General features: G+C 50.0%; 1 protein-coding gene across 1 annotated transcript in view; it reads left to right on the top strand.

Moving 5' to 3' along the window:
- The window catches only part of GCLC (glutamate-cysteine ligase catalytic subunit), a 52,174-nt gene that overhangs the window by 26,271 nt on the left and 13,752 nt on the right, over window positions 1-12,151 (top strand). The gene's annotated exons all lie outside the window — the stretch shown is intronic.

Raw genomic sequence — 12,151 nt, 5'->3', positions numbered from 1 at the left:
ACCCACGGTGAAGGGTGAAGATTGGGCCTCTTGCAGAGCAATACCCTGCGGCGTGGAAAGGTAAGCAGGGGGCCTACGGAACTTGGTTTGTCAGTAGGCTTCCTACAGGGGATTCTTGGGCAGCCTATTTATGCCTCTGTGCATGGGCAAAGGAGAACCACAAAGTTTTCAAACGGGATGGCTCAAAACACCCAGGTATGGTTCCCCTGGCTGGGCTAGTAGGCTGCTGCTGCTTCTGTCACAAGGAGGGCCTTTTTTTGGGCAGGGTGTTCCACAGAGAAGGAACCATACCATTAGGGAGACAGTTTAAAGCTTCCCTTTTACCTGTGTCTGCTGCTCCAGCGTCTAGGGTCCTGGTGTCTCCTCTCCACATGGCTTCCTGCTTCCCCTAGCGGCGTTTGACGCGCGCGCGTGCGCACGCTTTTACTTATCTGTGCGCGCGCATGCGCGCGGCGACGCCGCGGGGAGGGGGCGGTTGACGCCGGGCGGCTCCTCCCCCCTGTGTGTTACACACAGGGAGGATAAATCCTGGAGGGCTGTTCAGTCTGTAAAGGCTGTGAGGGGACACGGAGCAGCGATGCTGGCTACAGCATAGGAAGGTTTGACAGAGCTTTCTGGCACAGTGACACCCGGTGGCAGTTGTGGGAAGTACACCTTACTAAGGAGCCTCTGGCTTAAAAGTTTGCATTCAAGCCTGTGTACTAAGCAGCACCTTTGAACACTTAGGGTGCTCACCTAGCCCAGCATTAGGGGGTCAATACCAGATAAAAAAGATTTTTTCTGGTTGAAGCCCTTGGGGCTCAGTATTGATTTTCCCTTTTTATAGGTTATGGGAGGTTTGGAGTCCCTCTAACATTACCCTATCCTATTGTTTCACATTTATTTGATTATATGATTATTTTCTCCAGCTATTACAGTCAGTTGTATACTAGCGGAGTGCCTCAGAATTTGTATATTATGGCTCCTAAGGGTGCAGGTAGCGCTAAGAACGCTAAAACGGTTAAAAAACCAAAAGGTTCTCCATCGGGCTCTGAGGATATCCAAAATCTAGTGGCCCCTACTACTCCGGAATGCCCGGAAGTTGTTGTCCTAGGTGAGCCATCAGGGTTGCTAGGTGCTATGGCTGGCCCTACTCAACCAGCTCCTTCCTATGTAACGGAAGAGATGTTAGCCTCCACCTTGGGTGGATTGGAAAGGAGGATGGCCGATCTAATTACGGCATCTTTGGCAGGGAAGAAGCGGGTTAGATCCCCGTCTCCCAGGTCTGAGTCTCTGGAGGAGGATATCCTCTCCGACTGACGAATTGGAGGATCACCTTGACCATTTAGGTTCTAAGGATTCTACAATAGAGGAACCTTTTTCAGCCTCTCACGCAGAAAGACTGTGGGTTCAGTCCCTAACGGATATGGTGCGGTTGGCTTTTAAGATGCCTGTGCCTCAGCCTCTGGCCTCCGCGGTATCCTCATTGGGCTCCCTGAAAGCGCCCCAAGCCAATTTGGTATTCCCGGTACATCCTTTGTTAAAGGACCTGATTTTTCAGGACTGGGCTAAGCCAGACAGGTAACCCTTAGAGGAAGAGTTTTCAAAGAGATGGGCTGTCCCTACTGTGGACGCAGCCATCTCATGTGTGAACGGATCTTTAGCTTGTCCTGTAGAAAACTTGCAGGTGTTTAAGGATCCGGTTGATAAACGCTTGGAAACATTACTTAAGGCCTCCTTTACTTCAGCAGGGGCGATAGTTCAGCCCGCTGTGGCTGCTATGGGAGTGGCCCAAGCATTATCAGATAAGACTAAGCAAATGCTTAAACTTATCCCTGCCCAGCAGGCAGAGGAATTTTGGATATACCCAGGGCTATACGCTTTACGGTGGATGCTATCAAGGACTCCATCCAGCAGGCGTCACGTTTATCCTTATTTCTAATCCATATGAGAATCTTATGGTTGAAGAATTGGGAGGCTGAGCCCCCGTGCAAAAAACTCCTGGTAGGGTTCCCTTCCATGGAGGACGTCTCTTCAGAGAAGACTTGGATAGATATATTCAGACTATATCAAGCGGCAAAAGCACTCTCTTGCCAGTCAAGAAGAAGGCCTGAGGGCCCGCATTTAGGCGCCAGCCCTCCCCGGTGCAGGGGCCCTCTAATACCAAACAGTATCGACGGCCTCCTGCAAGATCAGGCATTAACAATAAGCCGCAGGGCCAAGCCACTGGGGGCAAGATGCAGTGGTACCACAAGCCTGCGAAGCCAGCCCCCAAGTCGGCCCTATGAAGGGGCGCCACCACCCACGATGGTGGGGGGAGGGCTGCGTCTCTTTGCAGAGGTTTGGGAGGCCACCATTCCCGACTGCTGGGTACGGTCTTCCGTGACCACGGGCTACAAGCTAGAATTTCTAAAATTCCCTCCTCCTCATTACCAGGAGTCGAGTACCAGGTGACCCTGTGAAAGGAGCCGCATTGATGGCGGCATTGAATCATCTGCCATGCCAGAAAGTGATAGTAGAAGTACCAGTCCGGGAACAGGGATTGGGGTTCTACTCCAACCTGTTTATCATCCCAAAGCCCAACGGCGATGTCAGGCCAATTTTGGACTTAAAGGGAGTAAATGCGTATCTAAAGGTCCGCTCATTCCGGATGGAAACTATTCGGTCAGCTGTCGCCGTGCTCCAGAAGGACGACTTCATGGCGTCCATAGACATAAAGGATGCTTACCTTCATGTGCCAATTTTTCAGCCACATCAAGTATTTCTATGCTTCTCGGTGGCTCAGCGTCATTTCCAATTTGTGGCGCTCCCCTTCGGGTTGGCTACGGCCCCCCGGGTATTCACGAAGGTCCTAGCCCCAATCCTAGCCAATCTAAGGATCCAGGGGGTCACGGTCCTGGCTTACCTGGACGACCTCTTGGTCGTAGACCATTCGTCTCCTGGCCTGGAAAGAGCAGTGGCCCTCACGGTTCAGTACCTCGAGAGGTTCGGCTGGGTCCTAAATCGAGACAAGTCAGCATTCCTGCCCACAAGGCAGCTGGATTGTCTCGGCATGAGATTGGATACAGAAGAACAGAGGGTGTTTCTACCCCTATTAAAGGCCATCAAAGAGCTAATACAAATGGTTCTAAGCAAGAGAAGGCCAACCGTTCGCCTATGTATGCGGCTACTAGGCAAGATGGTGGCCACATTCGAGGCGGTTCCGTACGCTCAGAGCCACACTCGCATCCTGCAGGCAGCCATCCTGTCAGCCTGGAGCAAGAGGCATCAGGCCTTAGAAATTCCTTGGCCACTCTCACCAAGAGTGCGGCAAAGTCTAAAGCGGTGGTTAAACCCTCAGAATCTCCTGAAGGGAAAGACTTTCAGTCCTGTGACCTAGTAACCACAGACGCCAGCCTGATGGGCTGGGGAGCAATTTTGGATGGTTGCACTCGCCAGGGCTCTTGGGCAGCGGCAGAGAAGCAGTTGCCCATCAATATCTTGGAGCTCAGAGCTGCTCGACTAGCCCTCAGGGCTTGGACGTCCAAACTACAAGGGTTCCCGGTGAAAATACAATCGGACAATGCCACGGCGGTGGCATATATATATAAATCACCAAGGGGGAACCAAGAGTCAAGCCGCTCAGAAAGAAGTGAGCTTGATTTTCTTGTGGGCAGAAGCCCATGTGCCCTGCATATCGGCTATATTCATTCCTGGAGTCGACAACCTACAGGCGGACTTCTTAAGTCGCCAGACTCTGTTGCCGGGGGAGTGGTCTCTGCATCCACAGGTCTTTCAGACACTCTGCCAGAAATGGGGAGTGCCGGACGTGGATATCATGGCATCAAGACTGAACAAGAAGCTAGACAGGTTCATGTCCCGCACAAGGGATCCCAGGGCCTGCGGAACCGATGCGTTAGTTTGCCCTTGGCATCAGTTCAAACTTCTTTATGCATTTTCCCCGCTCCAGTTACTACCCCGCCTGCTGCGCAGGATCAGGGTGGAGCACATACCAGTCTTCCTGGTAGCTCCAGCATGGCCCAGAAGGGCATGGTATTCACTAATCCTAAGGATGGTAGTGGGAGACCCTTGGACTCTTCCTCTACGGCCAGTACTGCTATCGCAAGGTCCGATCCTCCACCCTGCCTTACGGCATCTAAATTTGACGGCCTGGAAGCTGAATCCCTGATTCTCAGGGGTAGAGGTCTGTCTCAGAAAGTAATCTCTACCCTAATCAGAGCCAGGAAACCGGTCTCTAGGGTGATTTATTACAGGGTCTGGAAGGCCTATGTAGGCTGGTGTGAGTCCAAGTTATGGTTTTCTCGTAAGTTTACCATCGATAGAGTATTACGTTTTCTCCAGCTAGGAGTGGGTAGAGGACTGGCATTAAGCACAATCAAAGGACAGATTTCAGCTTTGTCAGTATGGTTTCAGCGGCCGCTGGCCACCCACTCGCTGGTTAAGACCTTCATTCAAGGGGTCTTGCGTATTAATCCTCCAGTTAAATCCCCGCTTTGTCCGTGGGATTTAAATCTTGTTCTGTCAAGTTTACAGAAACAACCTTTTGAGCCGTTGGCTGAAATTCCTTTGGTTTTACTGACAAGGAAGTTAGTATTTTTGGTCGCCATAGTTTCCGCCAGAAGAGTATCGGAACTGGCAGCCTTATCCTGTAAGGAACCATATCTTATTTTACATAAGGACAAGGTCGTTCTCCGCCCTCATCCTTCCTTCCTACCAAAGGTTATATCCAGTTTTCATCTAAACCAGGATTTGGTATTACCATCCTTCTTTCCTAAACCTACTTCCAGAAAGGAAGGGTTGCTGCATACCTTGGATATTGTCAGGGCCATGAAGGCCTATCTTAAAGCTACAGAGAAGATCCGGAAAACAGATGTGTTGTTCATTTTACCGGATGGGCCCAAGAAGGGGCAGGCAACTGCAAAATCCACCATCTCGAGGTGGATTAAACAGTTAATCACTCAGGCCTACGGCTTGAAGGGGTTGCCTCCTCCGTTATCATTAAAGGCTCATTCTACTAAGGCCATGGGCGCCTCCTGGGCAGCACACCACCAGATCTCTATGGCTCAAGTTTGCAAGGCGGCAACCTGGTCTTCTGTCCACACGTTTACAAGGTTCTACCAGTTGGACGTAAGAAGGAATACTGATGCAGCCTTTGGGCAGGCAGTGCTGCGGGCTGCAGTTTGAGACCCTCGGACTCCGGGGGCTCCCTTTTGAGTAAAATTTAAAATTTAAATTTATTTTTCTCAACTAAGTTGGATTTATTATGATTTGAGTATATCTCTAAATTAAATCCTTTTGTCTTGGGAAGATGTCTCCCTCCCCTCATTGTAAGCATTGCTTTGGGACATCCCACTAGTAATGAATATGCCGCTCTGTGTCCCGTGATGTACGATAAAGAAAAAGGGATTTTTAATACAGCTTACCTGTAAAATCCTTTTCTTGGAGTACATCACGGACACAGAGCTCCCACCCCTCTTATGGGGACCATTTTGGGAGGCATACTGCTTGCTACAAAACTGAGGTACTCCTCCTATGGGAGGGGGTTATATAGGGAGGGGCACTTCCTGTTTGAGATTGCCAGTGTCCATCACCTGAAGGTACTCCATATAACCCACTAGTAATGAATATGCCGCTCTGTGTCCCGTGATGTACTCCAAGAAAAGGATTTTACAGGTAAGCTGTATTAAAAATCCCTTTTTCTTTATCGTTACATCACGGGACACAGAGCGGCATTCATTACTATATGGGTTATATGGAGTACCTTCAGGTGTAGACACTGGCAATCTTCAAACAGGAAATGCCCCTCCCTATATAACCCCCTCCCATAGGAGGAGTACCTCAGTTTTTACGCCAGTGTCTTAGGTGTTAGTCATGGTTTAGCTTGCCTCCGCATCCTTGGGATTAGGTGAGCTACCGGTTCTGTCCAAAAAAGCCTGCGCGCTAAAGTGGTCAGTAACCGGACCCCAAACCCTTGGGGTATAGCCCATAATGCTTTCTTTTTAAGAGAGCTGGACCCTGGGCCCAGAACTTAGAAACCTTTGGGGCGCCTAATGTTTTCTGTTTGCCAGGGTGCTGTATGGGCCCAGGACAGTGGATCCTTCATGGAAGAAGAAGGTTCCCAGGGCCTGAAGGTCTAGACATCCCCACGGAGATGGGGGAAGATTGGACCTCTTGCTTGGCAAAGTCCTGCGGCATGGAGCAGGTAAGTAAGGGGAAAAACCTGCGGGGCTTGGCTCTTAGCAAGTTTTTTCTGGGAGGTCACAGGGGACATGCCTAAGGTTATGCATTGCATATGGCAAACCAGTCACATATCATGAAGATAGGATGGCTCTATATGTTATATTTCCCCATAAAAAGTGACCTCCCTGGTAGTGTTGGAAAAGCTGTGAGTGGGGCCTTTTATGTACAAGTGTATGTGTGTGTCAGAGAGCTATGCTTACCTGCAAGCCTCCAGGCGATGCTCTATCCAGTCCTCTCCCTCATGCCTGCAAAGCAGGCAAAACGCTGACCTCCTCGTGTGTTCACAGGCCTGCGGCTGCAGGAACAGAGAGGCCCTTCCTCCCAACCCCCCCCCCCCCGTCGCGGGCGCGCGCGCGGTGCGCGTGCACGTGTTATAGACGCATTTGGCGCCGTTTTAGCTGGGGGGGAAGGGCGGGTCAGTGGTTTAAAGGAAGGGGCGGCCCTTCCTTAGATGCCACAGCTCATTCATTTCTCTGGCTTAAGGGAGGAAGGACTGGAGGGAAGCACGGGGCGCTGAGGACACACAGTGGCCAGAAAGAATACTACAGTCTTCAGAAGATTGTGGTTTAGCCTAGGAATAGGCTGGTTTTCTTTTCCATCTCATAGTCTTTTCTTTGGCAATACTACTCAGGGGGACAGAATGTTTTTTCTTGCCTAGATTGAAAAAAAAAAAAAAAAAGAAAAAGAAGAAAAGTTTTTTTTTAAAAAAAAAAAAAAAAAAAAAAAAAAAGTGTCATCTAGGGTAGAGGAAACATTTTTTATTCCCCAAACAGGTGTTTGGGCATTTAACTATTATAAGTCCCAGGTACCAATAAGTAGCAGGTGTACCTCGGTATTGTACCATGGCATCAAGATCAGAGGGTACAAAAGGTGGGGATTCCCCCGCAGAATCTGAGGTCTCGGATAGAGCTATGCCGCTGCTTTCCCCACAGGGAGCCGTTGGGCCATCGGGGTCTGGGGCTAGAGCTGACGCGAGTCAACCCAACCCTAAAGTGGTCACGGAGGAGGTGTTACTCGCCTCTTTAAATGAGATGCGGAGAAGCATGGGAGAAATGATAGCCGCAGCCATGCGGGGTAGTAAGCGGAATAGATCTCCGTCACCCGTGCGCGGACCCTCGGAAGAGGAGGTCCTTTCCTCTGGGGAATTGGACGACCTCTTGGACAGAGACCAAGTAGGTTCAGGGATCGAAGATCCGGATACAGAGGAGTCTGGGGCAGTCTCCCTGAGGGAGAGCTGGTGGATTCAGGGCTTGACGGACTTGGTCCATAAGGCATTCAACCTGCCTGTACCAGATCTCCAGGTATCAACGGTTTCAGCTTTGGGCTCACTGAGGGCGCCTCAAAGCAGGGCTGTGTTTCCGATCCATCCTCTCTTAGAGGGAGTCTTGTTCCAAAAGTGGAACAAACCAGACAAGGTTTTCTTTCCACCTAAGAAATTTGCTGTCTTATATCCTATGGAAGAAAAGTTTTCCAAGAGATGGGCTTCTCCTGCAGTAGACGCAGCCATCTCATGTGTTAACAAATCGTTAACATGTCCTGTAGAAAACGTACAGGTTTTCAAAGATCCAGTTGATAGACGCTTGGAAGCCCTACTTAAGAACTCCTTCACTTCTGCAGGGGCAGTAGTACAGCCAGCCGTGGCTGCGATTGGAGTCGCTCAAGCTTTATCGGATCAATTTAAACAAATGCTGGAACTTATTCCTGCCGAGCAGGCAGAAGAATTTTCGGATGTCCCTAAAGCCATATGTTTTACGGTAGACGCAATCAAGGATTCTATCCAACAAGCGTCACGTTTATCATTATCCCTTATCCATATGAGAAGACTCTTATGGTTAAAAAGCTGGGAGGCTGAGCCCCCATGCAAGAAGCTCCTGGCAGGGTTTCCCTTCCATGGAGGACGGCTCTTCGGAGAGGACTTAGATAAATACATTCAGACCATTTCAAACGGCAAGAGTACTCTCTTGCCAACTAAGAAGAGGGTTCAGGGACCTGCGTTTAAACGACAGTCCTCCCCTGGGCAGGGGCCCTCTAAGGCCAAGCAGTATCGACGGCCTCCTGCAAGAACAAACTTCGGCTTCAACAGCAGATCAAGAGGACAGGCTGTTAGGGGCAAGAGGCAGTGGTTTCGCAAGCCGGCAAAACCAGCCCCCAAGTCTACCTCATGAAGGGGCGCCCCCACCCACGAAGGTGGGGGGAAGGCTGCGACTCTTTTCGGAGATTTGGGAAGCCAGCATTCCCGACGAGTGGGTACGGTCTTCCGTGGCCACAGGCTACAAGCTAGAATTCCTAAGGTTTCCTCCTCCTCATTTCCAGGAGTCGAGGATTCCAAACGATCTGGAGAAAGGAGCCGCATTAAAGTCGGCTCTAGATCATCTACTTTCCCAGGAAGTGATAGTAGAGGTACCAGTCCTGGAACAGGGGCTGGGTTTCTACTCCAACCTATTCATCATCCCAAAGCCCAATGGAGATGTCAGGCCAATTTTGGACCTAAAGATGGTAAATGCATACTTAAAAGTCCGCTCATTTCGGATGGAATCCGTGCGGTCAGCAGCTGCCACACTCCAAAAGGACGACTTCATGGCGTCCATAGACATAAAGGATGCCTACCTTCATGTTCCAATTTATCAGCCACATCAAAGATATCTACGCTTTATGGTGGCTTCGCGTCATTTCCAATTCGTGGCGCTTCCCTTCGGGTTGGCTACGGCCCCCCGGGTGTTCACGAAGGTTCTAGCTCCAATCCTAGCCAAGCTAAGGATCCAAGGGGTCACGATCCTAGCATACCTGGACGACCTCCTAGTCATAGACCACTCGTCTCCCGGCTTGGAACGAGCAGTGGCCCTCACGGTCCAATACCTCGAGAGGTTCGGCTGGGTCCTAAATCGAGAAAAGTCAGCATTCCAGCCCACAAGGCAGTTGGAATATCTCGGCATGAGATTAGACACAGAACAACAGGGGGTGTTCCTACCTCTGAGGAAGGTCAAAGCCATCAAGGAATTAATCCTACTGGTTCTAAGCAAGAAAGAACCGACTATTCGCCTATGTATGAGATTACTAGGCAAGATGGTGGCTACTTTCGAGGCGGTGCCATACGCCCAGAGCCACACTCGCATCCTGCAGGCAGCCATCCTGTCAGCATGGAGCAGAAGGCCACAGGCCTTGGATATCCCGTTGCCTCTCTCATCAAGAGTCCGACAAAGTCTGTGTTGGTGGTTAGACCCTCAGAATCTACTGAAGGGGAGGTCTTTCAGCCCAGTGGCTTGGAAGATAGTGACCACAGACGCCAGCCTGACGGGCTGGGGAGCGATTGTGGATGGTTCCACTCGCCAAGGTATTTGGACAAAGCCAGAGAAGCTTTTACCCATCAACATCTTGGAGCTCAGAGCTGTTCGACTAGCCCTCAGGGCTTGGACGTCGAAATTGCAGGGGCTCCCGGTGAGAATTCAATCAGACAATGCCACGGCAGTGGCATACATAAATCACCAAGGGGGGACCAGGAGTCAGGCCACTCAGAGAGAAGTGAGCTTGATTCTCCTATGGGCAGAGGCTCATGTGCCCTGCATATCGGCAATATTCATTCCCGGAGTGGACAACTTTCAGGCGGACTTCTTAAGCCGCCAGACTCTATGGCCGGGGGAATGGTCTCTGCATCCACAAGTCTTTCAAGCACTCTGCCAAAGATGGGGAGTGCCGGACGTGGATATCATGGCATCGAGACTCAACAAGAAGCTAGACAGGTTCATGTCCCGCTCAAGGGATCCGATGGCCTGCGGAACCGATGCTCTGGTTTGCCCTTGGCATCAGTTCAAGCTTCTTTATGCGTTTCCCCCGCTCCAGTTACTACCCCGCCTGCTGCGCAGGATCCGGGTGGAGCACATACCAGTTATCCTGGTAGCTCCAGCATGGCCCAGAAGGGCTTGGTACTCACTAATCCTAAGGATGGTAGTGGGAAACCCTTGGACTCTGCCTCTAAGGCCAGACCTGCTATCGCAAGGTCCGATCCTCCACCCTGCCTTACGGCATCTAAATTTGACGGCCTGGAAGCTGAATCCTTGATTCTCAGGGGTAGAGGTCTGTCTCAGAAAGTAATCTCTACCCTAATCAGAGCCAGGAAACCGGTCTCTAGGGTGATTTATCACAGGGTCTGGAAGGCCTATATAGGCTGGTGCGAGTCCAAGCTATGGCTTCCTCGCAAGTTCACCATAGATAGAGTTTTAAGTTTTCTCCAGCTAGGAGTGGATAAAGGATTGGCATTAAGCACAATCAAAGGACAGATTTCTGCCCTGTCAGTGTGGTTTCAGCGGCCACTGGCCACCCACTCGCTGGTTAAGACCTTCCTTCAAGGGGTCTTACGTATTAAACCTCCAGTTAAATCCCCGCTTTGCCCGTGGGATTTAAATCTTGTTCTGTCGAGTTTACAGAAACAACCGTTTGAGCCGTTGGCTGAAGTTCCTTTGGTTCTACTGACAAGGAAGTTGGTGTTTTTGGTGGCCATAGTTTCCGCAAGAAGAGTTTCGGAACTGGCAGCCTTATCCTGTAAGGAACCATATCTTATATTTCATAAGGACAAGGTCGTTCTCCGCCCTCATCCTTCCTTCTTACCGAAGGTCATATCCAGTTTTCATTTGAACCAGGATTTGGTATTACCATCCTTCTTCCCTAAACCTACTTCCAGAAAGGAAGGGTTGCTGCATACCTTGGATATTGTCAGGGCCATGAAGGCCTATCTTAAAGCTACAGAGAAGATCCGGAAAACAGATGTGCTGTTTATTCTGCCGGATGGGCCCAAGAAGGGGCAGGCAGCTGCAAAGTCCACCATTTCTAGGTGGATTAAGCAATTGATCACTCAGGCCTACGGCTTGAAAGGGTTGCCTCCTCCAGTATCATTAAAGGCTCATTCTACTAGAGCCATGGGCGCCTCCTGGGCAGCACACCACCAGATCTCTATGGCTCAAGTTTGCAAGGCGGCAACCTGGTCTTCTGTCCACACATTTACAAGATTCTACAAGTTGGACGTAAGAAGGAATACTGATACTGCCTTCGGGCAGGCAGTGCTGCAGGCTGCAGTTTGAGACCCTCGGATTCCGGGGGCTCCTCTTTTTTTGAGTTAAATTTAAAATTTAAGATTATTTTTCTCAAATAAGTTGGATTTATTATGATTTGAGTATATCTCTAAATTAAATCCTTTTGTCTTGGAGATGTTCTCCCTCCCCTCATTGTAAGCATTGCTTTGGGACATCCCATATAGTAATGAATGCCGCTCTGTGTCCCGTGATGTAACGATAAAGAAAAAGAGATTTTTAATACAGCTTACCTGTAAAATCTTTTTCTTGGAGTACATCACGGGACACAGAGCTCCCACCCCTCTTTTGAGGACCATTTTGGGAGGCATACTGCTTGCTACAAAACTGAGGTACTCCTCCTATGGGAGGGGGTTATATAGGGAGGGGCATTTCCTGTTTGAAGATTGCCAGTGTCTACACCTGAAGGTACTCCATATAACCCATATAGTAATGAATGCCGCTCTGTGTCCCGTGATGTACTCCAAGAAAAAGATTTTACAGGTAAGCTGTATTAAAAATCTCTTTTTTTGGTCCCATCTGACCAGAGCCCTTTCTTCCACATTTTTGCTGTGTCCCCCACATGGCTTCTCGCAAACTGCAAGCAGGACTTCTTATGGCTTTCTTGCCGCTCCTCCATAAATGCCAGATTTGTGGAGTGCTGGACTAATAGTTGTCCTGTGGACAGATTCTCCAACCTGAAGCTGTGGATCTCTGCAGCTCTTCCAGAGTTGCCATGGGCCTCTTGGCTGCTTTTGTTTTAAGGCTCGCCTTGCCCGGCCTATCGGTTTAGGTGGACGGCCATGTCTTGCTAGGTTGCAGTTGTGCCATACTCTTTCCATTTTCGTATGATGGATTGAACAGTGATCCAT

Source organism: Rana temporaria, chromosome 4, assembly GCF_905171775.1.
Source record: "Rana temporaria chromosome 4, aRanTem1.1, whole genome shotgun sequence".
NCBI lineage: Eukaryota > Metazoa > Chordata > Amphibia > Anura > Ranidae > Rana > Rana temporaria.
Note: the sequence above shows the minus strand (reverse complement) of the source record. Positions and strands in the feature narration are given on the sequence as shown.